Genomic DNA, 26,481 nt, shown 5'->3' with positions numbered 1-26,481 from the left:
AATCTGTGACTTAAAGAGATAGAGGGGATAATGTCCTAATCTTTTCATTAGATGCTCAGAAAGAAGTCATTGAATGATTACAGCAGTCAGGAAGTGCAGTGTGAGTATTGTTAACAGAATTAATCTTTAAAGTATTTATGAACAAGTGAACTTAGGTGTCTGACAAATGAACAGACAGCCCTAAATTAGAGTTGGAGTTTTATAGGGAGATCTGATGAGAACATATCTGAATTAACTACATCAAAAAATCTGATGCATGTTTATGGTCATGGGCTACCAGTATTGAGTTCATGGTTTGCTCTTTTGGGCTTAAGTCAGGACTCATGACCCTGCCACTACTAGGCACTCCATTATTGATTAGTGTTGCTTCTTGCACCACAGCCAGTGCGGTTCAGCTCATGATGTGTGACAAAAGGAAGCTGAGTTAGTCTTCTTGAAGACAAACACAAAAGAAATACAGGATTTCATTCCTGCTGTTTTCTTAATCTAGATAACAATTTCAGCTACCCAAGGCAACTGGTCCTTTAGAGCCTTGGGCTGAATTGAAATAAGTGTTTTGACTGAGACACAGATCATCGGTATGTGATGGAATTGTGAAACTATATACATCAAGTTGTGCAGACCAATGACACTGGCTCTGTTGAGACAAGTACTGTACACATTTCAGGATTTTCTTTGGTTGTTGCTGGGCTTTATTTGTTTTAAACTGGCTATAGACATTGACTGCCCATTTGCAACCAATGTGCAGTGCACCTCTGGAGCTCAATCCAATTAAGTTTCATCCAAGACAAACCCAGTTGATATCTTTCAAGACCACGGTATAATGTGAATCAAAGCACAGAAAGTGAGAAAAATCAGGAATTCTACTTGAAAAGTGCTCTCTGAACACTAAAGGAGATGCATCCTTCCCACTTAATGCAGACATCCTTCCTCCTCCTTCACAGGCATTTCTTCGTTGTATGCTAGTTTTATGTTACATAACTAGAATGAGTCAATAAGTACCAACCCACAGTTCTCATTGTCAACTGCCTAAAACCAATACTAAGTTCATCACAGAAACAAAAGGAAAAGACTGTCCAAAAAGGAAAGAAACAAGTCTGGCATTCTCATTTTTCAAAATAATTTGTGGAGTTATTTTCCAGCTTTCTCAGCCCATGAAACATCCCTAAATGCCTGACACACATTCAGATCAGTGAGAACTGGGCACACAGATTCTTTTGCCAAGGGCTGAAATGGAAATCTGTGCAGACTGTTATGACAGAATGGATACAAGTGTCAGAGTCACACCAATGTCACAGAGACTCTGGTTTATTTTCAGATTAAAACAAAAACTTTGGCTGGAAGTTTGGTGCTCACTGAAAACAAACAAGCATATGTAATCACTGCCTGACACATGCTAAATCCTGATGAAGAATTATGTCGTAGAACTGTCTTTAAACCACAGAGAAAAAATTGTCTCAAGACAATGGTTTAGGTCCAATGTTTTGAAATTATATAAAAACTTACAGCTTTTCTGGTTCTGGAAAGCAGCACGTTCTTATTGCATAAACTCCTACTGTTGCTGTTCTAGTGCTGCCTTTCACACCCTGTCTAAAGCTGATCTCTCTCTCTCTCCCCATTTTACTTTTCACCCTGCAGCACATGCTACTGCCCCTTCCCAAATCTCTCTGTTCCCATGTATTCCAATACCTAGTTGTCTTCTCTTCAGTTCGCTCTGTATTGTCTCTTAGGCACACATTTTTTACACCTATCCACTGACCGCATGGGTATGAAATAGTTGGTTTCCTCCCCAGTCTTTATTAGGATTTTTTCCCCTCCTCTTATGAGAGAGAAATTTGCCATCAGGTCTAGTAATCAACATTAGGAAGAGCAAGTATTGTTAAGAACTGGAACACGTTCATTGTGCCTTCCCACCCCCCTCAACAAAGCTCAAAATGCACAGGAAATACAGCAATACCCACTCCCAAAATCATAAAACACGCTTGCATTCCAGCTGTGTTACTAGCATGTCATTTTCTGTTGCTGTGGGTGTCAGGAGAAAACACTGGAAAGTATCTGAATCCCTCCTCCAAAATCTGAATCTGCATGCTTTCAAAGAAAGATTTGTAGAAATAAGTACATACATACATACATATTCCAAGCATCATAAGGGTTTCCCTCTACCTTTCTCAGAGACAGAATAATCATTCCATACTATATCCTGTAAATAAAATTCTTTATCCTATCTGATAAAGACTACAGAATGAAGTATTTACAGATGGTTTAATTTATGATTGCTAATTTATCAGCTCCATAAAATCTTTTTATAATGCTAGCAGTTAGGTAACTTCCACTATAGACAGAGTGTAACCCACAGCCCCTGAGTTGAGCTCCCTGACCCCAGGGCTACTTTGGTGCAGCAAAGCTGAGTGACCTTGGCTCAGTCTTACTGAGAAGGTTATTGTTAAGCTTTGAGAGTACATGAATGAGAGCCACACAAAATAAATAATAACACAGGCAGAAGAGAAATTGTTGCAATGACAACAGTTGGCAGCTCAGGGAATCACGAGGAAAAAACACCGACATGGAAAATATAACACCTTAAGGAAAAAGCAGGCAACTTGAACACAACGAATCAGCATGATCAAAGGCCAGACATTTCCAGGATTATGGAAGGTGACACTCCACACCTGACTGACCAGGTACTGGCCAGTAGAGATTATTCAGGAGTCTCAGAGCTGCTAAGTACATTAATGCTTAACCTGGTACCATACCTGTCCACTGTAAGTATTAGCCACACACACAACTGCTGTGTGTTTTAAAGCTGCGTATACCTCCCTTGCACAGGGCCTCTTCGTATGCATTGGACAAAAGTGCATGTCTAGAGAAAAGTGTCTCAGTAGGAAGGGCTACAGAAGTGGCAGAGAAGGATTGCAGCCCAGGTTATTTGGGCTGAAAGCTAGACACTTCAGAAGTAGAATAATGCAACCTTAAGGAAGTTCATGTTTTGGCAGCCTTCCTGCACTTGTGCGATTTTCCTCAGTGAAATTACCAATCCCTATTGTTTTAAATCAAGACTTATTGGAGAAAGGATAAAAAGAAAAAAAAAATCAATGTAAAAACAAGCTAAGCAGATTAAAACATGTCTGCAAAATGCTATGAGGAGTTTTGCTAGAAAGGAAAAATAGCATAATCATCCTGTGTTGACTTAAGCATGATTTAAATTCTTGAATTTCAAACATCCTTTATTGCACTCATGGAAGTGAGTCCCTCTAGTCATTGGGCTCCACGTTTTCCTCTCTTGGATTGAATATGGAAAATCACTGAACACTAATCCTCTAACTTAGGTATCACTCATTCAAATTATGCTCAAAAATTATTGAATTTGATTTATCACTGTTCTCTTCAATTTTAATAGAGATTATCTTGCAATATTCTATTCTGCTCTTTGTACCAAGCTCTTTGCTGAGACATAGCCTTGTTTTGATCAGTGGTGACGGTTTCACATCATTCACTAAGAGAGGGCTCTCCCTTTTTTTAAATGTCTAATCATTCCTGAAACATTAGTACACACAGTTAATTTAAGGAAACAAAAGGAAAAAAAGCCTGTTTCTTCTTGTCTCCCAAAAGAATAGCGTTCCCCAGACTGCTGAAATAAAATATGCCTAGGCTAAATGATTCACCAAACTCTACTAAATCTTAACACTCAGATAACATTGATTAAATGTTTTCACTGGTTATCTCCAGGTGAGAAAGATCTCCATGCATCTAACAATTCCAGTTCTAACTTCTTAATCCTAAAGGTGTTCTTTATGCAGGAATCCTGGATAGACATCTGGGAAAGAAACCATTTAAGGTATAACTTTTCAGTGCATTTACAAACTGTTTTAATGCAGAATTTGCAATATCTAACACCAAGGTAGAAGTAATGTTCTTAGTAACAAAAGGCAGTTGAATATATTTTGTGCTCTCTAAACTTTTTGAGTAGGAAGTGAAATTTGGGAAATAAAAAAAAAAAAGCAAGAGGCTTTTTCACTTTTTTGAGCCTCAAACTGGGAAAGAAGGGAGTTCTGTTACTGTGGAAACATAATTCTGTCAAGCAGAATACACAGAGCCTCAATATTTTACAGTTTCCACATAATGTTTTACTAACTAGTGAAATAAAATACACACAAAAGTTTATTGTTTCTTTGCTAAACAAAACAAGGCTTTAAGAAAATTACCTTCTGGCTTTACTAAACAAGAAGTCATTTACTTTGAAGTCGTATAGGAAGAGGAAGACTTATTGACTCCAAACAATTTCTGGACACCTACATATTTTTCATGCTTCCATTAGGAGATTTGTTAGTGTAAAAGACATATTCAGTCTGGAAGCATGTTGGCAGTGCTTCTTACTGAAGAATGCTGCAATATTATTAAGAGTTGCATAATAAAATCTCCCAATAATTAGTGCAAAACAATTAGGAGGCACTTAAATTTAACACTTACCTGGTTTGTATCTCCTCTTTTTGAATTTGGCTTTCTACCAGAACTAATGTGTTTGACAAACATGGACTAATTACTTAAATGGGGAAGTCCCCTACATAATGTGCCCTTTGGAAGGCAATTTAATTAATTCCAATTAAAACTCCTGACTGAAAGCTATAATAGTCCGATTATTTTATTCCACCTTTCTCACTAAAGCTTATGGTAGAAAATAAGCTGACATTAAGCAGGTGCCTAATGTCGCTTTGCAAGTGTAGAACTCCAGAAAGGTCACAAGACCAGTATAGTGTGTATCTGTATCTTTGTGGGGGTGCGCACATGTATATGCACTTGTGTGCACAACAGTGTATGTTTGTATGTATATATACATACACATGCACAAATATAAAGCAATTCGTCAGACTGAGAGTTCCTGCAAACTAGAAGACTTGAAAGTACAGAGTTCTTAAATTAAAGGGTCTTCATCATGCATACTTTCCTCCTTCTCTTCCCTTATTTTATTAATGTATTTATCTATAAGGTAAGGACGTTTGTCAGGAAGAAACATCATATATCTTCTTTCAATTGTTGTTCTTTTACAGTGTTAAAAGGTTTAAATTGCAGAAACAAACAGGGGTAACGTTGTTAGTCATAAACTTATTTCTTCTGACCCAAGTGATATTAATACAAGGTGAAGTGAGTCAAACAAGAGAGTTTATGCACAAAAATAAGGATTTGAATCTGTGCTTCTTCATATCCCAGATGAGATCTAACTCTGAAATTATTGGCTGTTCTGAACATGGGAGTTTTGGTAAAAGAAAGCAGAGGCATGGATTAGGGAGGTCTTTAAGGATAGGAAAGTTTTCTTTCTAATGCAGAGCTAAAACTAACATTTTAATGTCTACCGGGAAAAAAAAAAATCTGGAAAACCTGGTTCTTGAATTATATGCAATAATTATCTATAGACTATATATTGAAACCTCACTGCTCTCAGTTGTATATTACTCCATAAATACTTTCTTCTAATTCATCATTCTTATTTATACAAATGTCACTTCAATTATTTTGGCTATTTAAAGCATACATGAAAATGCTTATAAATTAAGCTTGATCCATATTTAAAATATCTTTTCCTTATCAGAGCTGTATAATTGTCCTTTCTGGTGATGAAAAGTCAAGCCCTGTAAGAATGCACAGAATGAGATCTTACAGACTGATCACTAATTACACACATACTAAATATCTAATTTCCATAGCTCTTAATTTTAAGTCACTTTAACTGTTTTAACAAGGTTTTCTGCAGGTCTTGAGAGCAGGAACCTATATTCATAAGAAAAAAATGTATGTATGTTGCCCCTCCAAACAGTTCACTTCAAAAAAGTATCAAACCTCAGCCAGCAAAAGTATTAGAAAATTTGTCCATGAGCTTAAATAATATTTGTCCATGGATTTAAATAATTGCATTTCTGCTTGATGTAGTAGCTATGCAGTGAGCATATCCTCTGAGAGGTGGGTGCCTTTAGTTCAGGTCTATCTTTTTGCCTGTCTTGAAAGTAAAGGAGCAACTCAGTCATCCTGCCTAGACAATTATCCAAGGCATCTAAATTAGGAAGAAAAGACACCCTTTCCCTCTTTATTGGAAATACATAAATACCTCTAACAGTTAATAGAGATCTTAAATAGGCCTCATTGTTTATATATATATTCCAACCTCTTTCCATTAACTATACAAGAAGTAGGTTCTTAATTTAGGTTATCTACATCAAAGTCCTAAAATTGAATGTAATGAATCAGGACCTAAGGATCCCTTCACTGCAGTGGAAAGAATGATAAGTACTTCCATTAAAAAAAAATAAAAATCCATGCTGTAAAACACTCATAAACAAATGTGGTCTTTCTCAATCTTAGTTTGCTCAGTATATATATAGACAGAGAGGTATAACAATGTTTATATTTTGTATCAAGTTATTAAATTCAAAGACAAAAATATACTTGGCCTAATTGGGACATTCCATTGTTTATGCTCCTATTTGAATGGTACTTTCTCTCAGATACCTAAAGTTTGAAAAGTAAGAATATGAAAGTAAAGTTTTCTTCCCTGCTCAGCACAAATATTAATGAGCTTGTCAACTACTAGATAGTAGGCAAATTTTTCTGTAACAATAGTATCTAATACATTTTGTTGTAAAACCAAAAGAGGAAGCAATAGTGTTCCATAATAAGAAAAAACATAATAAAAGCAGATGCATGGATACAATCTTAGGTTAAATAACATTATAAACTTACATTGCTAGTCCTGCTACTATCTCGATTCAGTAGGACCTGATAAATTTTATAAATGTGTCCTTTTTTGTTCCTCCTGTTTAATCTACTTGGGTGGTCACTTTCTCTTCCCTTCTAATTCCTTTTGGCATTTCTTTCTTTAATATATTGTCTTTCAAGCCTCCTCTTCACTCATGCTCACACTACTTCTCTGCTCCTTGGAACCCTGTGCTCCATCCCGTGTAGGGCTTAACCAGAATTCAGAGCAGTGCTCAAAGGCAGGACTCAAAATAGTAATGATGGTCAAGAGGTCATTGACTTCTCCTTTGTCTTCAAATTCTAAGGCTTGCTTTATTTAACAGGTATCTAAACAAGTAACTGAAATTAAATCACCATTTACTACCTTTAAAATGTTCCTGAGGTGGAACATTTCAAAATGGAATAATTTAAAAGTAGAATCATAAATATATGTTAGAATCATAAATATATGATGATGTAGAGAAATATTTTACCAATAATTTTAAATACAATGATCAACTGATATTTTTCATCCTATGCTTTCTATCCAACAGCACAGGATACAACACAAGGTTTGTCCTAATGCAATAGATGCTTATTTTTGTTTTTATTTTTTAACTTAAAAAATATTTTTAGAAGTTGTGATGGGACATTTAAACACTAAAATGATTTCAGAATACAGCTAAATAATTAAAATACCAATGAATTTAACTAAAATAATTAAATTACTTAAGAAAAGCATGTCATAAAACAATGTTGTTTAATTAAGCTCAGCTTTTTCTAGATTGTGTGACACAAAAGGAAAATACAAAACACAAGAAATAATACAACCTAAGTGATGGATTTCTTTTTATATGCACACTTCTGCAACACAACTATTACTGTTCTTGACTCTTCATGCCCTATATTCTCTTATAACAACATTAGTCATAGGCTTAGCTGCTCTCCTATTTTTTCCTTGACCTTCAAGCTGTACAAGCACTGTTCCTTATTATTATTTGTTCCTATCTTTATCCCCTTGGCCAAGCCCTGGCCAACTTGCTCATTTTTATCAGTGCTTTGTTTTCTTTCCCGGCTTTGGACACATTATAAATGGGATAATTATATTTACACTCAGTATGTAAGAAATTAAAAAATGGTGACAAAACCCCATATGTTCAACTATAGGTGGTTCATTTCCTCATCTTCCTTCCTGTCCCTCAAAACGTATGGATAAGAAGCAAGTGAAGTTAACATTGGCCTGTAACAAGGATTGAATTTCAATCATCATCTAGAAAAAGCCAAGACTATGGTAAAAGAATAAAGCTAGGACTAGAACAAACATAATTCCATTCTGAATACTGCCACATCTTTCTTGAGCAGTACTGAACAAACAGCTACAACATCCTGCATTCATATTCCTCTGTAAAATGGATACAACTTTTTTGTCTCAATCTTGTCTCATTTCCGTAAATTAGTTCATCAGGTAGAAAGTGATAGCACCACATTTAGTATGGAAAAGGTTTTATGAAACCAAAGATTGTGAAAAATTCATGGAGCACGATAGGCAAACTTGGCTGGCAAGGACACTAGAAAGTGAACATTAAGTTTCATTTGAAGGCAATACAAACAGCATAAGGTAGGATGGATTTTCTGTCCTGCCTTCCAAGCATGACGGGGGGGAAAGGCCAGCTTAGACCTAGCTGAAGGAAGGGAAGGACATCCTGAAGACTGATATTGCCGGGTATATTTCACAGTGCACTACCTTGACTATTTTGAGAATAAAGGGGTTTTTTTCCAAATTCCATCCTTTCTTTTTGACCTTGATCTGGCCAATGAAGGTGATCTATTAATGACAGCAGTATAGTGACTCAGACACTAAATAATTTAAAAAAATTTCTTTAGAAAAGTAGTAGAAGAAAAGCTTGACCCTAGATTGTAGCAATCAGGTATGCAAAGCCTGGAATAATGAAGCAGCAGTCCTCTATTAACATCTCAGTATTTACCATCATACGGATATGAATAATAAGGACAAGCTATTTGACTTATTTCCTGTGTGGGTAACCATTTTTATATTATAGGTGATGACCTCTGCAGTGGACATTACATTCTATGAAATTTCAGACATTACAGGCTAGGAAAGTTCTTTGCTCATATCTTTAAAAGAATATGGTAAATGAAGACCAGAGAGATTTAGGAATGTCTCACTGAAAATTACTGATACTTTTAATTTACTTTTTTTCTAATTCATCATCACCATATATGGTCTTATCTTTACTTTGTATAGCAGCATTTTTTGTGTCTCCATGTAAGAGTGTTTTCTTTGTTTTAGAGAAGGTAGACTTGTATCCAGCCATATATTCTGTTCCCTATGAAGTAAACAGTGACTTGGGTGGATCTCATCAGCAACATGTGATCGATCCCTTGTTCAGAAAGCACCTAAAACTACCACCATGTTCACTGACTTTGCTGCCTTTCTGCTTGATAAAATTCACTGTCACGCTACTGGAATAGCTTTATTTATGTTTTATGCACGGCACCAAGCAATGCTTTCTTGCTACAGCAGTGACTAGCAGTTTATCAAACGTCAGGCTTGCTCTGTGTCAATATTCCCAGAGTCTGCTGTTCCTACAATTGTCAATAGGGTAAGTTTTGACAACCTCATTTTGCAAAAGTGCCATAACACAGTAGCATTTTTGAGTGTGCTACAGATGAGTTTTTTATGAAACAATATATAGATTTTGACTCCAACTGTTGCCTACAAAAAAATAGAGCTTCTCAAATACTGTTGTGTTTTTGAATCTAAAATAGCTATCTAGATGATCCATGGTAACTTTCAGGTAGGAAATTATGTTTCTATTCTCAATGTTTTGGAAATCTCTTGGACATCTGGTTCAGCAAGCTGCAGCAGCATAGAGTCCTGCTGGCTATCATTTGTCACTTCTATTGCTTCTGTTAAGTTTAAAATTGGCTTTTACAACTTTTCTACATGTTCCTTCTGATGATGGGGCTGTTCTGAATAAATGAAGTTACCAGAAAACTTTATCAATCACAGCTGTTTTCCATGGTATTTAGAGTTTGCATTTTATGTATCAAATGGCTAGTTTTATACATACAGTAAGGTACAATTTTTATTTTTTTAATTTAAACTAATTAAGAGCAAAGTTTGTTAAAATTTAATGAGCACTCCCTTTTGTGACCTATTGTTATCTACCAGAATTTGAGTTAGAATTAGTTGGAATTCATTTTGCCTTTATTTTACATGTCATTATTTAGGTTCCCACCTTCTACAGCAACACTAACCTCTGGAGCACTGTGCTTGCCTTTGTTCCCTTTCAATTATTCAGGCAATAGCTGATTAACCAAGCTTCTGAAAGTACATCTTTCTTAACACTGTCTACTTTGAGCTTAAGTAACATATCTATATCTAAAACCTCTACTAGCTAAATAGATGTAACAAATATATTTCTTCTAGGAATTCAGTTATCAGTTATAGCTCCTAAGCTCTTCCTTCAAGGTGACTTAAATCTATTCCTGTCAGTTTAAATCAAAATAGAATAGTACTACTTCAGCCCTTTACTAGAGCATCCAGGTTAACTTCTGCAAGGGTTTAAATAAACAGTTTACTTGCAAGTCGTCATAGAAATGAGTGCAAATATTCTCAGAGTCTTTAAGATAACTCAACAGACAAAGCTTTCAGGAGTTCAGGGCTCTCTAACAGCAATCGTAAGGAAGATTACAAATCTCTGCTTTATATATTCCATATATTTCTTCCTTTAATATTTATTATACCTCTTTCCTAATACTGCTTCCAATGATTTCCAGCTCAGACTTTGAGTTTGATGCTGTTTGTCTATTAACTCCTGATGGATCTTGCTTGAACCCAGATAAACATTTTGCAACCTTGCCACACTTTGGCAAGAAGCTCTGTACGGCTATCACCTACTTAGTGATAAACAACCTGGTTTTGTTAGTTTTGTGTATTATTATGTTGGCACCTAGTTCTTGTGAGTGGTTGCTCTGTAGCCTCTCTCTCCATGACAGTCCTGTTTTGTAAACAGCCATGATACCCAGTAATTCACATCTGTTCCACATTGCAGTCTTAGCCTACTCTATCAGCGCTTGTATGAAAACTGTTCCATTATTTTGGAACCTCCCTTGGATCATCGGTCTTTTCCAGCTCTGTCATATGTTCCCCAAGATCAAGGGAAAATATAATACAGAGTCCTTAAAGTGTGAGCAAGCCAAGAATCTATAAGGAAGTGGCATGAACATATGAATGTGATTCAATAGTATTAGGTATGGTGAGCCAGTATATTCTAAAAGCCTATCCTAATGCCTATTACAAAAGTTACGACCAAAATGGTGACACTGGTTATCTTCCTGTTAGTTTCCCCCTGTTAATTTATAATAAAAGTACAAGGCAAACTTTACATTTCAGTTTGTTATTTGTACCTCCTTCTTCAATTTTTTTCATATGTCAGGAGGCTCAGAGTAGCATGTTTTTGGTGAACTTCATAAGCCCATTCCTCCAGCTCACCGAGGTTCTTGTTGTAGATTGACTCCAGGCAGCAGCTAAGCACCCACACAGCCATTCATTCACTCCCCCAGCTCCAGTGGGATGGGTAGAGAACAGGAAGAGCAAAAGTGAGAAAACTCTTGGGTGAAGAGGAAGACAGTTTAATAAGTGAAGCAAAGAGAAAAAACAAAACAAAAAATGCCAACAAGAAAAACAACAGTAAAAACAAGTGATGCAAAAGCAATCACTCACCACCTCCCACAAGCAGACTAATGGCCAGCCAGTCTCTCAGCAATGGCCACTTTGGAAGAAAAACCCTCCTTCCCCCGCGTTCTTCCTGTACCTCCAGTTTTTATTGATCTGTTTAAAATCCCTAATAAACATCTAACCACCAGTTAGACATTAAATTGTTGATCAGTCCCTAAGCCCAGTGATGTAGCCAGTCCACACCCTTAAAGTCCACCTATCCAAGCCATCTCCCCAGTCTGGCTACTGGAATGCTATTAGCTATCTGACTAAACTCAAAGTAAGCAACCTCCATTGCTCTCCCTTTCCTTACAGGGACAGTCATCCTGGGGACTGAAAAGCAGCTGACAAAGCCTGTAGTTCCCTAGAGACTTCTTCTTTCTCTTCTTCAAGACGGGTGTGACATTCATGCCTTTTACTGTCGTCAGTGACATTGCAGATCCCCATGATCTTTCAAAGTTAATAGAGAACAGCTTTGCAATGGCATCGGCCATCTCCTTCAACAGCAAACCAGCCAGTCCCATTCCACCTGTGGTCTTGTGTACGTCCAGTTTACTTAAGTGGTCCCTAAATCAACCTCTGCCTCTTTCTAACAGGTACTGCAAACAAAGTATTAGTATATTTCAAGATGTTATTCCTCTGAGTCTTAAATAATTCCTCCATCTCCAAATAGTTTTTGGATTATTAATTGAGAAATATATAAAAACATTTTCTACACCACAAATACATAAAAATCTTCCTGTAAGAAAATGTTATATCAAGAAAAGTATCAGCCAAGAATATGCTGTATATAGGAACAGCTCCGCCATTTGCTTTTAAATTATATCAAGAACAATCTGTGGATGGGAACAAGTTTATAAAACAAAAGCCTACTTGAATATCAAATATACAGAAATGCTGATAACACACTACTAAATTCTCAGCTTCAAAACATATTTTACTAGAGTATGTTTTCAAATATGGTTCTGTTTACATTTAAGGAAACTTCACATTTTAATCTGCTTAAAAGCAAATAAAGATTCTAGCTGTGGACACCATTCTGTGCTCCACATGATTAGTCACTATATCGATTGCTAGAAATGGACACAGCATGTCAGCCTTTGGTTTTTTTTCCTAAGAGCAGTTTATTCAGACTTAGGTTGCAGTAATGCACTATTGATAATTGTTGTCCAATCCATTTTTTCTTCTTTATTTCCTTTTAGCCAATAATTTTCATGATGTTTAAGAGTACAGTATATTTATCTTCACATGCAATCTTATTAACCGAAGTGCTATAACTAATCATCATTTACTTCTGTAGATCTCATTATAAATCTGTTTTGAACTTTTCAGCACCATTTCAGCCTGCAGCTACATCAGTGATATTTCAGATCACAGCTTCCTCACTTCAAAGTAAACATTTGTAAGAGTAGGTAAAAATCCTCTATGAGAGTGCAAAGATTGTTCTTTGGAAGAACATCATTACTTGGCAAATTGTCAGCAGACAAACGAAAAACTCAGAAGATGGAAAGCTAGGACACTGCTGACACTGAATAGGAAGATGAAAAGTAAGGAGGATAACACAAAATTGTCACTTGGTAAAAGATGCCAGCAAGAAGCTTCAACATTGTTTAAATTGACTAGTTGGACTTCAGGAGCACACCTGTTGTGTCCATAACACTAAGATGCCACAAGAAAAGTGTGCACTATCCATGTCCAGAGCACTAGATACAGATAATTTTTGCCTTCTGTAAAAAGTTGAATCAGAATAAAAAAAACCACCACCAAAAAACTTCCAAAACCAAAGCACTGCTTTCCAATCTGCAGTGCAGTATTTGTCCCTGACACAAAGAAAAAGAGGAAAGCTCAGCTTTCTTTCAGTCTGCATTCTGCCATCCTATTCTGCCTATATTCACTAAAAAATCCATTGATAGATAAATACATAGGTAGGTAGATAGAAAGAGAATGAGTAGTAAATACTGCAGAGTCAGGCATGTGGTGCTATTTGTCATTGCATAAACTCCTGATACAGTTTATCAGGAGTCCCAGAATGAACATCTTCACAAATCCTACTTTTGATGGAAACATAAGCAAAACAGATAAAGGGCGAAATAACTTCCTTTTTTTTTTTTTTTGGGGGGGGGGGGGGGCGTTCTGTGTGGAGTGGAGCAGGTGGTAGAACACACAGATTTTCTGACCTGGGTTGTGTGTATTATATTGCCCTTTTTGTGCTAAATCTACAAACAGGCAAGTTCTTGCGTTCTAGTCCTGCCAGTGCAGCACAAATAGGATGAACTCTGTGCTCATAGTTCATTTTGTAAAGCAGTCTACAAAAAAGGATATGCACCACTCGTGTAAGGTGTATGTGACTTCAATGAATAACATTGGCCTGGAGATGAAATCTAGACCAACTGATACCAGTGTTCATTTACACATTTACACTGATACCAGTGTTCATTTACATGACACCATATACTGAGGTGGTGTAAATCAGTTCAGTTGAGACTGGTGCTGGTAAAAGAGTGATTTTAATTCATGTTAGGCTTATGACACCTGTAATGCCATTGGAATTTCTGGTTATGGAGTTCCTGATATAATGAAAATCTTCAGTAAACTTTATATGAAACTTGGTTGCTTTATTTCTGGATGTTCCTAATCCACATTTTAGTTACAAGTCAAGGTTTTGCTTTTGATCATGCCCACATACCACATTGACTGTGATTTTGGAGCACAGAAACCAAGCTCCTTTTGGAATCTATACTGGTTTAGGTGAGTACACTGAAAGGTGCACTCAAGGAGCCCTTAATATGCTACTACTTGTAGAACTAAAATACAATTTAGCCTGCAGAACTAAAATACACCTAGTCTAAAGTATAGCTTCCCTTCTCCCCTCCAAAATACTGATATTGTGTATGGGAGGTCCTCATCACCAAACTTCGCTCTCTGTAGATCTCATCCTATTGCACTACTCTGCGTGCTAATGTAAATACAAATTCACGTTAACTAACTAACCAAAACCTTTCTGCCCTAATGTTTTAGGTTGTCCTTTAGCTGTTTTATCTTCCCACTATGACTCTTTCTCTTCAGGTGTCTGGGGTTTGCCAGATAATGTTTTTTTCCAAGATTTTGGATGCTGACTGATATATGAAGTAACCAAATATGCTGTTGGAACTCTTAAAAAGAATAGACACTACCTCCCTGCTCCTGACAACAGAACCAGAAAATGCTTTTTCACATATCAGCAAATAACTTCATTGAATAAAGACTCATGTTTGTGTTTAAAACCAAATAGATTCTTAAAGATCCAAAACATTTTAAACAATATCAATATACTAACTCTTAGAAAAATATGAGAGCACTGAAAAGATAAAACATTTTCTTGTAGTTGATCACAGCAAACTTAGTACACGATCAATTCCATTATGGCAGATGAAGGATGCTAACTTACTGTTGAAACATCCATTATATTATGAAACAAAAAGATGAATCATATATTTAAAAACGCCAACACAAATAGGAACACTATACAATTTTAAAATGGAAAGAAAAGAAAGTAAGCTTTATAGACTACCTACACAAGTAGGAATACCTGTAGAAACCCTAAAGTTATGACAGAAATAAATGTGCCAACACTGTTCTGTAAGAGAACAAAACATTGTTTCTTGTGGCTTACAGTTGAATTCTAACATTTACAAGGTATCAGCATTGCTTAGATTCTTTAAGTACTTAATTATATAATTGTGCATAAATTACATAATTGAACATAAATTTTGGCCTTAGGAAAGGATAAGCAGGTTTAGAAGAAGGTAGGAGCAGCATAAAGGTAGCAAGTGAGAGGACAGGATCAACAGAATTTGATTTTTGACACTCAGCAGGTCCTTGTTCCATCAAAACATTTGTAAACCATATCAGTAACTTTAGCATGAGCTTAAGAGAGCTATGCATGATCTTAAAGGTAAAGCTACCTAAAATTTTTACTGTGGATTACCTTAAACCTCAACTTTTCCATGTCACGGTTATTAACGCTAACCTTCTTAAAACTCCCCTGGAACTGGGAGTGCAGTGGGGCCGTCAGGTTGTCTTGAACATAGGTTTTTACTCTGTAATAACTTCAGCAGGAGGTGATGAGTTCACAGAAGGTCCTGTGCAACCCTTGCTAGTCCAGGTGATTACCAGAAAACTCTGAACCTCCACTGTGCAAATTCCCAGAGGATGTATAAAAATGCAGGCGTGGGACACAGGAAACAATCCAACTCTATAAACTCTGAGTGCCTTTCAGTACTCTTTCTACCTGATGATTATAAAGCTTTGCAGCTATCAATTCTTGGAATTTCTTACAGGAAAGGCTCCTGTAAGCAGTACACAAGAATTTCCTCCAAAGCTGAACACTGAATAAGCTTTTAGGATGTTTTCTGCTCCTGTTGTATTGCTTTATTTTCTTTCCTCAATTTCTTCCCATATCATCTAGGCAGTCCAGCATTTAAGCCTTTGTACTTTATAATAGAATCAAGAGAATAATGTTCCTTAACCTGAATGTTAGCCCTTCTATTTTTTCTTATTGTACTTTAATAGAGAACTATTTTACAGCCTGTAAGTAAAGTGCAAAAGTAATTTTGTACTTTATATGTCAAAATCCAATACAGTTATTTCTTGATTTTGAATTTTTAACTTGCTTTTTCTTACATCCCTGTGGTGTTTTTTGTGGAATCTTATTTTATGCTGAAAGTTATTGTAATTAAAAACAGATATTGTAAGACTCTTTTATGCATTCATCCTACTGTTCCTACATGCCTAAATTTTTGCAAATACTTACCAATTTATGTTAAGACAAATGGGAAAGATTGTAATTATTTACAGTTACAGTTAAAATTGTGGGAATTAATTAATGGAATATATAACAGTGTTGTACAGACTGGCCTCAGCAAGCAGAAAAAATACCAAGATACTAGAGACACGAAGATTCACTTCATGTGAATTAGGACATCTCAGCAATTTAAAGACTATATTATAGTTATGGAGAAAAAAATCCGTAAGAAGACTCAAGCATGTTAAGCCCTACTTATAAAGAATATACATATATATGCTACCAAAAATTAATCCTCAAACCTTGTGAAAGTAAATAAAGTTTTACTTTTGACAAAGATTTAGCTCACATTCTAAGGTGATATAGCTCCACTGATAAGTAAGTTCTCTTTCCATGTATTTACGATAATTTAAGTTTAAGATCTATTGATTGGCTGCATATCTAACCACATTGAAAGAATAAATTTAACAAAATAATACAAGTTTGAAGGTAGTCAGAGAGAAAGATGGACAAAAAAGCCGGTGACTAAGAAAGCTTGAAGATAGTATCTAATAGTATGCAGTGTCTAAAAAACTCAGACATCTGGCACCAAAATAAATCTAGGTGCAAGTGTCATGATACTTCTAGAGCCATTGAATCTTAGGTATAGAAATGTAAATGAGTTTTGAAGACTTCAAAAAAAAAATACAGTATACCAATATTAGAAGCATCTGCTTAGCAAAACACATTTTAAAAATATGTATTTGCTTTTTTCTCCTAAAATATGCAGTTTTCTTGGCAAACAATCTGAAGATTTTATACTTTAAGAAGTGGTGCAAGGAACTCACCTTTCAGATGACTTCCACTGCCAGAAATCTATATAAAAAAGGTCCCAAATCATTGATTTTCCATCAGAGATGCAACAATACTAAAACCATATATATATATTATATATTATATATATTATATATATGTTTTAGCATTTTTTTGCTATATATATTTATATATACACATATATGATTTACCACAACAAAGGGACTAGGTTCCACAGGAATAAACACAGAGGTTGGTGGAACTGCTGACATAAATTTTTATGGTATTGGGTGCAAACGTTTTCAGTCAGTATACATCAATGTTACACTGAGTTTGTGACAAAAGTTATTTAGTGTCAATAACACACTGCTACTAGAATTGTCTACTAAATGTGAAATCATGAGTAGTAAGGAGAAAAAACAGATGCCAAACATAATACATTTTCCAGCTCTGTTTTCAATTTGGCAGATCCTGTCCCACACTTTGCACACTGTAGATACCCTTATATGGAGGTATATAGCTACTTCTTATTAAATTTCTTCTCTCCTCTTCACTTGCTCCTTGTTTTCTCCCGCAATTCTTATTGCAAGGAAATTTCTCATTTATGTTTAGATACAGCTGAATGCAAAACAGACTGATGTTCTGAACATACCTGTATCATTTTTCTCCCCTCCTTATCCTTTTTTTAAAGGATTAGACCACTGTCAGCAGCATGAGCATGATGAAGGCCCTAGGTACAGTTTTCTTGCTGCCCAGAATTTTGTTCAGGGAAAAAAAAAGTAAAAAAGGTCCTGTGACACCTGTTATCATTGTCATTGGTAGACATCTGGTGAAGGAGATTTAAGGAAAAAAATAATAGAGACAAAGTTCCTCTATTTTCCCATTGGGATGTTTGTTCTCTTTGTATTTCTCAGGATTATGATTCTGAAGAAAGGTGCTTTCTTTGCTATTTGCGTACCTAAAAGCTACATCTATAACTTCTGAATGCTGAATAGTAAAAAAAGTCTAGACCCTAAATGGAGGGGTGAGGGGGTGGGGAATTACTGTTCCAAAAAGATAAAAAACCTCTCCTTATTCAATATTTGTGTGATGGATTGTCATCTAAAGGTTTATTTGAGGCTCCCTAAAACAGCCAGATGTTGCTTGCTCTACTCAGCAAGAATAGCAGCAAAATCAGCAAAGGAGGTAAATTCATATTTCTTTAAGTGCAAGCAACTTAGTCAGCTGACATCTGTATTTTTTAGAATGGTGAAATTTACTTTCTATTATACTATGGATCTTTAAGTAAAATACATATCTGAGTGCTGTAGCACTAATGGCCAGCAATGAATGGGAATATCATGGCACTCCAGGGCTCTGAAGAAAAGTAGCAACACTAAAACAAATCCTTTGATGCAGTGTGAAGTACTGTACAATTGTATAATTGACAATCATCTCATTTGAGTGTTTACTCAGCCACTGAATTATACTGAGGTCTGCTGTGTTTGTGTTTCCCTCTCAAGACTAGAAAACCAAAAATTCTTTTATTTAAAGCTGTTTCCTTCTCCAGTGTTTCTTTAATCTTCTTGTCCAAAAGCTCACTCAGCGACAACATCCCTCCCACCCACACTACCTCTTCACCACCCTTTTATAAGTGCTGGACTTCTGTTAGCCTTTTTACACATAACTTTCCATTCATCTAACTGCCATATCAGTAAAATTTGATAGCACTGATCATCAAGGTAGTTGTTTCCTTTGAGCTATAGCCTGAAAATTTACTTGCAGAAATGCTGAGCTATTTGACATGTATTTGATCATGGACTCAAGGACAAAGAATTTCCAGGCTTACATCCAAACTACATCCTGTTTGCAAGCAAAGTGCATTTTGTTGTATATCCTGTCATGGTCAATCAGAATTGATAGTCCATCTCTGAGGTGGATATACTCAGCTTCTCAAACTGCCACTTGATATATTCAGTGAGATGATATTCTTGCACAATATGCACATAATTGCATGGCTAAGACTATCCAAATGGCACACAGATGGTATTGAAATACCTGACATCATTGAAATTTTGGTGTGTTTCAAAATACTGATAAGCATATCATTTTCGTAAAAGCTACTCCAGTTCATATATTATATTGTGCAAGCATCTTGCTTTTGAGGTCCCTCAAAATATAGTGATTTCCACTGCCGGTAAAATCCCATGTGTCATAGAAAAGATATACTGTGATTTATTTCAATTATTTTTTTGCTTAATTTGTTAAATTATGAAATGACACAGGCAGATTAATGAGTCCTTTCCTAAACAAAGTCCAATGAAATATTTAAATCCTTCCTCAGCGCTTACACTGGGACTTGTGATCAATAAATCTATTGCCTTGGGATGAGTTTTACCATGAAGATTACTGACAAATTGATTGTTAATCTACTGTTCTTATGCAAAAAGGAGACCAACAGAAAAATGTCTGGAAGTTAACTGCAGGAGATTATCTATTCCACCTATTATGCAAGATCAAATATATCTGTCAAAGATGTTTGTTAAATTAATGTAAAAAATCATTGTTGAAAGACATTCATCCACCTCCTTTGAAAGCCATCGTGAATTAATTTCTTTTCTTATCAAACCTAACCTTTTTTTACTTTAACAAAACCCCGCAAAACCAAATGCAAACAAAAAACACACCCTCCCCCCAAAAAGCAACATTTGATTTCCTCTTCTTTCATTTGTAGGAAAAACAGTTCATCAGCCTTCCCAGTACACTGGAAGAGTTATCACATATCCCTCCCCAGACCTAACCTTTAAAAAGAAAAATAATCCATTCTTTATTCACACCTCGTATTTTAAAGTGTTAAAATTAATGCCACACTTCTCTGGTGGAATCCCTGCAGCTTGTCTGCCTCACCTCCAAATCAGGCAGTATTTCAGTAAAGGCCTAACTAACTCTTAAAGGAGTAGAATCTCCTCCATCTTCTACACTAAACTACATTTCAGTGTGAAATGTCTCTCTCTTGCAACTATGAAATAAAATTTACCCAAATTAAAAGGCTTGCTAGATTACCTAGTCTGCTGCCTTTTTAGTTGCTACCCATTTTACAGCTATGATTTGATGTACATGTAGCACTTTGCACTTATCCTTGCTGGTTTGTTGGTGGGTTTGGGGTTTTTTTTTTAGTTTTTGGTTTGGTTTTTTTGTTGTTTTTGGTTTGGGTTTTTTTTTAGCAAATTCTCCACATTCATTAGAATCACTTAAGTCAAATCACTTAATATTCTGTTCCACAGTGTTTTCCATTCATCCTTCTTCAGTGCAAGGACAGGTTTTATAAGCCCAGTAGCTATTCCATCAAGTTTTTCCTGTCCCATAGTTTAGGAGTTGAAATATTTAAGATAAGGGCACACAAGAACAGAATGCTGAGAGGGTGTCATATAAATTACCTAACAGGAGCTATCAAAGATAGTGTTGAGTCACTAAATCTATTGCTTTGCATGACTTAGTTCCCTTACGTGACATTCCAAGGAAGACCTAGCTTCAATCAACATTTATAAACCTTCAGTATATTCTGAAGTTAAAGCAGTCCTTTGTTACAAGTCACTGCCAAAGTAGAAGCTGCCAATCCTCTACATCAATCATCCAGAATGCATTCATTTTCAGTGGGTGAACTCAGATTCCACTTTTTTTAATGCATTTCCCCAATCCACAAAGAGTGTCCTACCCAGTGAGTGCGCTTTGAGAGTGCCACAGAGGCAAGATAGTAGGGGAAATACTTGACAGGATTTAGATACGAGATCCAAAGTTCCTGGCCACACTATATCTGATGCACTCGAGGGTGTATTGAGGGGAAGATCACCAAAGCATCAAGAAGATTTAATGTGGAACTCCAGACATCCATGGACAGAAAGTGCAGCCACCAAGGAATGACAATCTAAACTTTGCTTGTTAAGAGGTCTTAAGTTCTGTAATGATCTGTTGATATACACATGTTCAGGTACCTACTATTTGCGATCCAAAGGCTATTTACAGTTCTGTGTTAGGTAACCAACACTATACATTCCTCTGATCATTCTGTGATAATGCCCATTGAATCAAGTCTTGCACAAAACATAACTGGAATCCAAACTTCTAGGCACTGAGCATGCGTCTTAAGTGAGTAGTCAATATTATCTTAGAGGAAGTGAAACACATGTTTCAAGTTGCAATCCTTTCTAAACAGATTTGAGTCTAGCCCTCTAACAAATCTTTTGCCTTTTTTTTATGACTACTCTCATTTGTTACATTTTACAGGGTTTTGTCCACTTGTAGTGTACATTTTTTGGCTTACTATTATTTTAAAAAGCAGTTCTTTAGAATGGATGCAGGCTTGCTTTGGGTTACTTTAAAAAAAAATACTAAAAAATCAAGATTCATCTGCATTCCTTCAAATACAAAATAACAGTTTCAGTGAAATAAAGGTCACTTAAGTGAAGATCATGGCTACCCTGAAATGTTCTTCTTTTCAGATGACAATGTTCTATAAGTAAATCAACACTTTCATATTTGAAATAAGAAAAATAATAATAATAAATCTCATCACTAGCATACCAAGAAAACTATCAGACACTTTTAGGCAGACAACTAGTGTACAGAGAAAAGAGAAATCTATACATCTTAGTCAGGATGGGAAACAAATCAGCCCCCCAGTGCTCTGTACAGATTATATTCCTCGCATCTCCAAAATGATGGAAAAGATGTATGAGAGTATGATGCAAAGTACATTCTATGTGATACAGTCCTTAGGCACATGTGATCCTTCAATATAAAAATATACTTCCATATATTGTCTAAAATGAAGAGCTTGCCAGCCTGCAAATATAATAAAGGGATGCTTATGCAATATGATAAACTATTACATTTTCTTTTTCCAAGAATCTCAGCTTAAGTTTTGGCTAATACACATACAAGAACTCTGCACTTTGAAAAAGCATTATATAAACACATCATTTATATTTTGTCCATTGTTTGCAATGTCCAAATAAAATGGACTCAGAGGTTCTCATATAATTTTTGGAAAGAGAATGCAGCATGGCTTATCATACAAAACATGTATACACATCATACATACAAAACACTGCAAAGTAGTGCTTGACATTCTCCAAGGAAGAGTAAAAAGAAAAGCTGTTAATCTTAAAGTCTGCTGACAGTGACACAGGAACTTCCCACTTTATTGCTGCTACTTAAAGCTCACAAAGCACACCGAGTTATAACATAAAACACCTTTGAACTTCAATGCACACATAGACACTTCCCCTCTTGCTCACCTCTAGCAATTTTTGTTCAGAGATAGGAGCTCAGCCTTTATGATGAGACACTTCAAAACAGTATGTCATTTAGCATCTTCCAACTTTCAGAAAAACAGGAACATACTCCAGAGCTCACAGTTACTTGTGAAAAAGCAATACAAAACTTCTGTTTAAAGAGATTCTACTACTGGCATCAGTATTAAATAAATAAATAAATAAATAAATCCACTCTCAGGATCTCCACACAACACTCACTGTAAACAAGCACCACCTCTTCATTTTACTCAATTCTGTCTCTGAATTCTCTTTAGCAGAAATAAAATCCCCCTTTAAATCAGTGAGTTAACTATTTGCCTGAGTTTTTATGAAAACATAACACAGCAATTTCTTCCTTCTCACCAGTGTCATAAAAATACACAGTGGTCTACCAAATACTCTCTTCATAGACAGTAACTAAAGCTTGAAGAGCAGTTCCTTCTGTGGAGAATGCTATCAGTCTTGGAACCAGTTTGTTGATGCTACATAAATCTGTTGCAGTTCCTCTCTTTGTAATTTGCCCTTGGTTGTGATTGACTCAGATCTTAGAAGGTGAATGTAATTTGTTAGATAATTTCCTCATAGTGAATTTTTTGTACTGTGTCACCAACAGTAGCTGAGCTATACTACTTCTGGGTGATTTGAAGTCTACACATAAATTGCTGTTCTGTACTCTGTATGTAAGTAAAAGTAAAGAGTAACCTTAATAAAATTAATATATTCTTTTTTTCACCTATTCCTTTGACCCAAATTCACACACCATTTAGAAAGCATGTAGATCACAGGATGAATAAGATATTATTAACCAGCCATGACAAAATGTTCATCTTTTTCATATCATTTTACAACTCTCAGGGTGCTCAGGTTTTGCCAGTAAATTAAACAAAGGTTTCCTAAACTAATTTTTTCCACAACTGCTGTTAGTAGCAATGGAAGAAGCAATGATTTCTGTTTATGTGTCCATGAAGATGATGTTCACCTGCCTATTTGGTTTTTGCCCCCCACTATGTAACACACTCTAAATTAAACATTACCAAAACAGCTGAGGTAATGTAAATTGGATGAGGTAGAGTGCAAGATTTTATTTTTAATTACATTTACAATTTATCTGATTAGTTTACTGTTATATCTTCTATTTCAAAATTTTGATTAACTGAATTTGATTTGGTAAATTCAGCCTTACTTACAATGTTTAGACTACAAACGGATGGGCAGATTATCAGTAAACAAATCCAACTAGTTAGAAAGTTGTTCAGGATTAATTAGAACTTAAAATTAATATATGCAAGTTTGGTAATCACTTTTTGCCAAGTTTATACAACAGTTTGCATACCATGAAGAAATTTCAGAAATATTTTACAAATAGTACTCAAGTTCTTTTTTTTTTTTAATAAAAAAATCTCATTTTAATTTTATAGGCTGAACTACAGATGTAGAAGGGGTTTTGCTTTCCAAATTTTAGTTTTATACACTCCTATGCTCACAGAAACCAACGCAAGAACATTTTTGTATTTTTCAATGTAGTAGTGTCAAATTTCCTAAGGATGCATCTAATTGTGATTCCATTGATTCTCACAAGAGCAGAAAATTTGGACCCAGCCTTTCCATATGTTCTCTTGTAATATGTAGAGAACACACACAAAAAAAGAAAATATAAATGAATTCTGGAAAAGAGGCTACAGATCTGTAGGATGAGAAGTTATGTAAAGAAATCTGAAACAGTAAAAAGGAGTGTTAGAGTGGTGAGGCACTGGAACAGGTTGCCCAGAGAGGTTGTGGATGCCCCATCCCTGGAAGTGTTCAAGGCCAGGTTGGATGGGGCTTTGGGCAACGTGGTCTAGTGGAGGGTGTCCCTGCCCATGGCAGGGGGGTTGGAACTAGATGGTCTTTAAGGTCCCTTCCAACCCAAACCATTCTATGATTCTATGATTCTAAAATGGAGAATAGTTCTGAAAAAGGTCAAATACTGAATCCACAGGACAGTGGTTTAGCATTTGGCTCCATTAACCTTGAAAAGGGACACTAATTAATTGGCTAAGTGTTAGGGGAATTAAATTAAGGGAACACTTCATCTCAATATTTAAAATGAGACTAAATAGTGTAAATAATTTTTAGGTTTTGATAGAATTCTCCAAAATTAAAAATAGCTATTTTTATTCCTACAAAAAGAATAAGTATGTATTTGAGCAACAAGAGAATTAGTAGAGGGAATTGTTTTTCTTCTTTTAGTATTTTATATTACTTCTAAAAAAGGTAAAACCTGATTCAGGGTTCAAAGTTTTTGACATAAGCATTCTCTACCTTAAATTTAATTAAGCACATCAACATTTGAGTTTAAAATTGCTGCAAATTTAGTGAAATTCTACAAGAAGAATGCTGAATACGACTATTACTCCAGTTATTGCAATTACCTGTAAATGTAGGGGATTTAGCAATGATTTTTTATGTACCAGAGCATTAAGGACCCAAAGCACGAAAGAGTTCTGTGCAGTATGGTTTCCTATGCCGGTGTAGCTCACCAGGGGAGACGAAGCACTGATGCAAGCTGCAGCTTTTAGTGGAGTTTTATTTTTACTGTACAAAATCATTCACATTTTTCTTACAATATATGCTATGAAAAGGGTATGCTCCAATATTGTTGGAGCCAGGCAAGGATTTTATTTCCTGAAACCTTCCCAATATCTAGGTAAGATAACCAAATTAAAACCCAATAAATTTTGAAACTTTTGGAATGTGTTTCTTGCAGTCACAACATTTCCATTTTACCTTCCTCCCTGTTTATTCATGTCACTCTGACATGAAACAAAGTTACTGTTGAAAAACACTGCAGTGCGTAACTGAGTAGGCTGATGTAGGAAAAGAATAATTTCTCTGTTGCTTTTGGTTTGCATCCAAGTAACCCTTATCATGGTTTACTGTTTTGTGTTTGTTTCACAAAAGTGCCATAAAGAGAAAAACTTCCAATACCAATGCTAAAACCTCCACTCTAGTCAAACCTTTCATATAAAATTTTTGCAGTTGGTCGTTTCTGTCCCTTCAAACTACCATGGAAAGGATTTGGGATATTTTATTAAGTATATTCTGGTTAAAAAAAGAAAAAAGAAAAAAAAAAAAAGAAAAAGAAAGGATAAAAAACATACATGGATGAGAGTAGAAGGAAAAGAACACAAGACAATTTGATTAATTCTTAATGCCATATGACTATGTAAAAGAGAAGCTTTTATTCATTAAAATGTTCACTTTAGCTTTTACTGTTTCTGCCTTTTCTAATAAAGGATATTCATTTGAAGTTATGCTTATTGAGCTATTTGTTTAAAAATCAATAGGCATTGAAAATAATATCTCTAGTTTCTACATGAGTTTCTTTTGAATTAGAATTGTTATGTGTAATAGGAAGAATGAGGAAAGGTCAAAAAGGCTTGCTTCAAATTGTGGACACTTTTCTGTTCTTAGAGACAGAAATGGCTAACCAAAAGAAATGCAGTGGGGAGTTTGCATGAATGATTAAATACCTTATTATTTATCTTAATCCATAGTGTTCTCTGAACATGTTGTTAACTCAAGAACATTTATTTTAAAAAATTATTTTTCCTGCTGTCTAGTGTGTCTCAGTTTAAATTACCTGATCTTACTCTCTATTTGATAAATTTATGCCTAAAAGTAAAAATAAATATGCAGAATTTCATAAACCTAAGTGATTGATAATTTTCTTCAAGCTACCGTGTTAAAAAAGAACTATTTTGGGATGGCACAATTAATATAATCTTTCAAGAACTGAAACATTTATTGATATTTGTACTTAGTAATAGAACATACACATTTTTCCTACTTTTATTTACAATTTCATACACAAACAGGATTATTTACTTCCAAGGAATCATAACAGTATCTTCATAACTCATGAGATACAACCATAGGATAAAGAAGTTATTTATTCTTTGTTTTGTTTCTGTTTTGGGATTTATACCTAGTCTTCTCCTTCTTGACACCTTCAACTTAATTTAAATCACTTTATATAAATTTCCCAATCTGTGTTAGAAGTGTTCATGTCTTTCCTTTAGTTTTCAAAAAGAATAAAATAAAATTTATTCATTTTTCACATAATGTCATGATTCCTGGAAATGTGATTGAAAGATCATTTATGG

The sequence above is a fragment of the Grus americana genome, chromosome 4 (assembly GCF_028858705.1).
Source record: "Grus americana isolate bGruAme1 chromosome 4, bGruAme1.mat, whole genome shotgun sequence".
NCBI lineage: Eukaryota > Metazoa > Chordata > Aves > Gruiformes > Gruidae > Grus > Grus americana.
Note: the sequence above shows the minus strand (reverse complement) of the source record.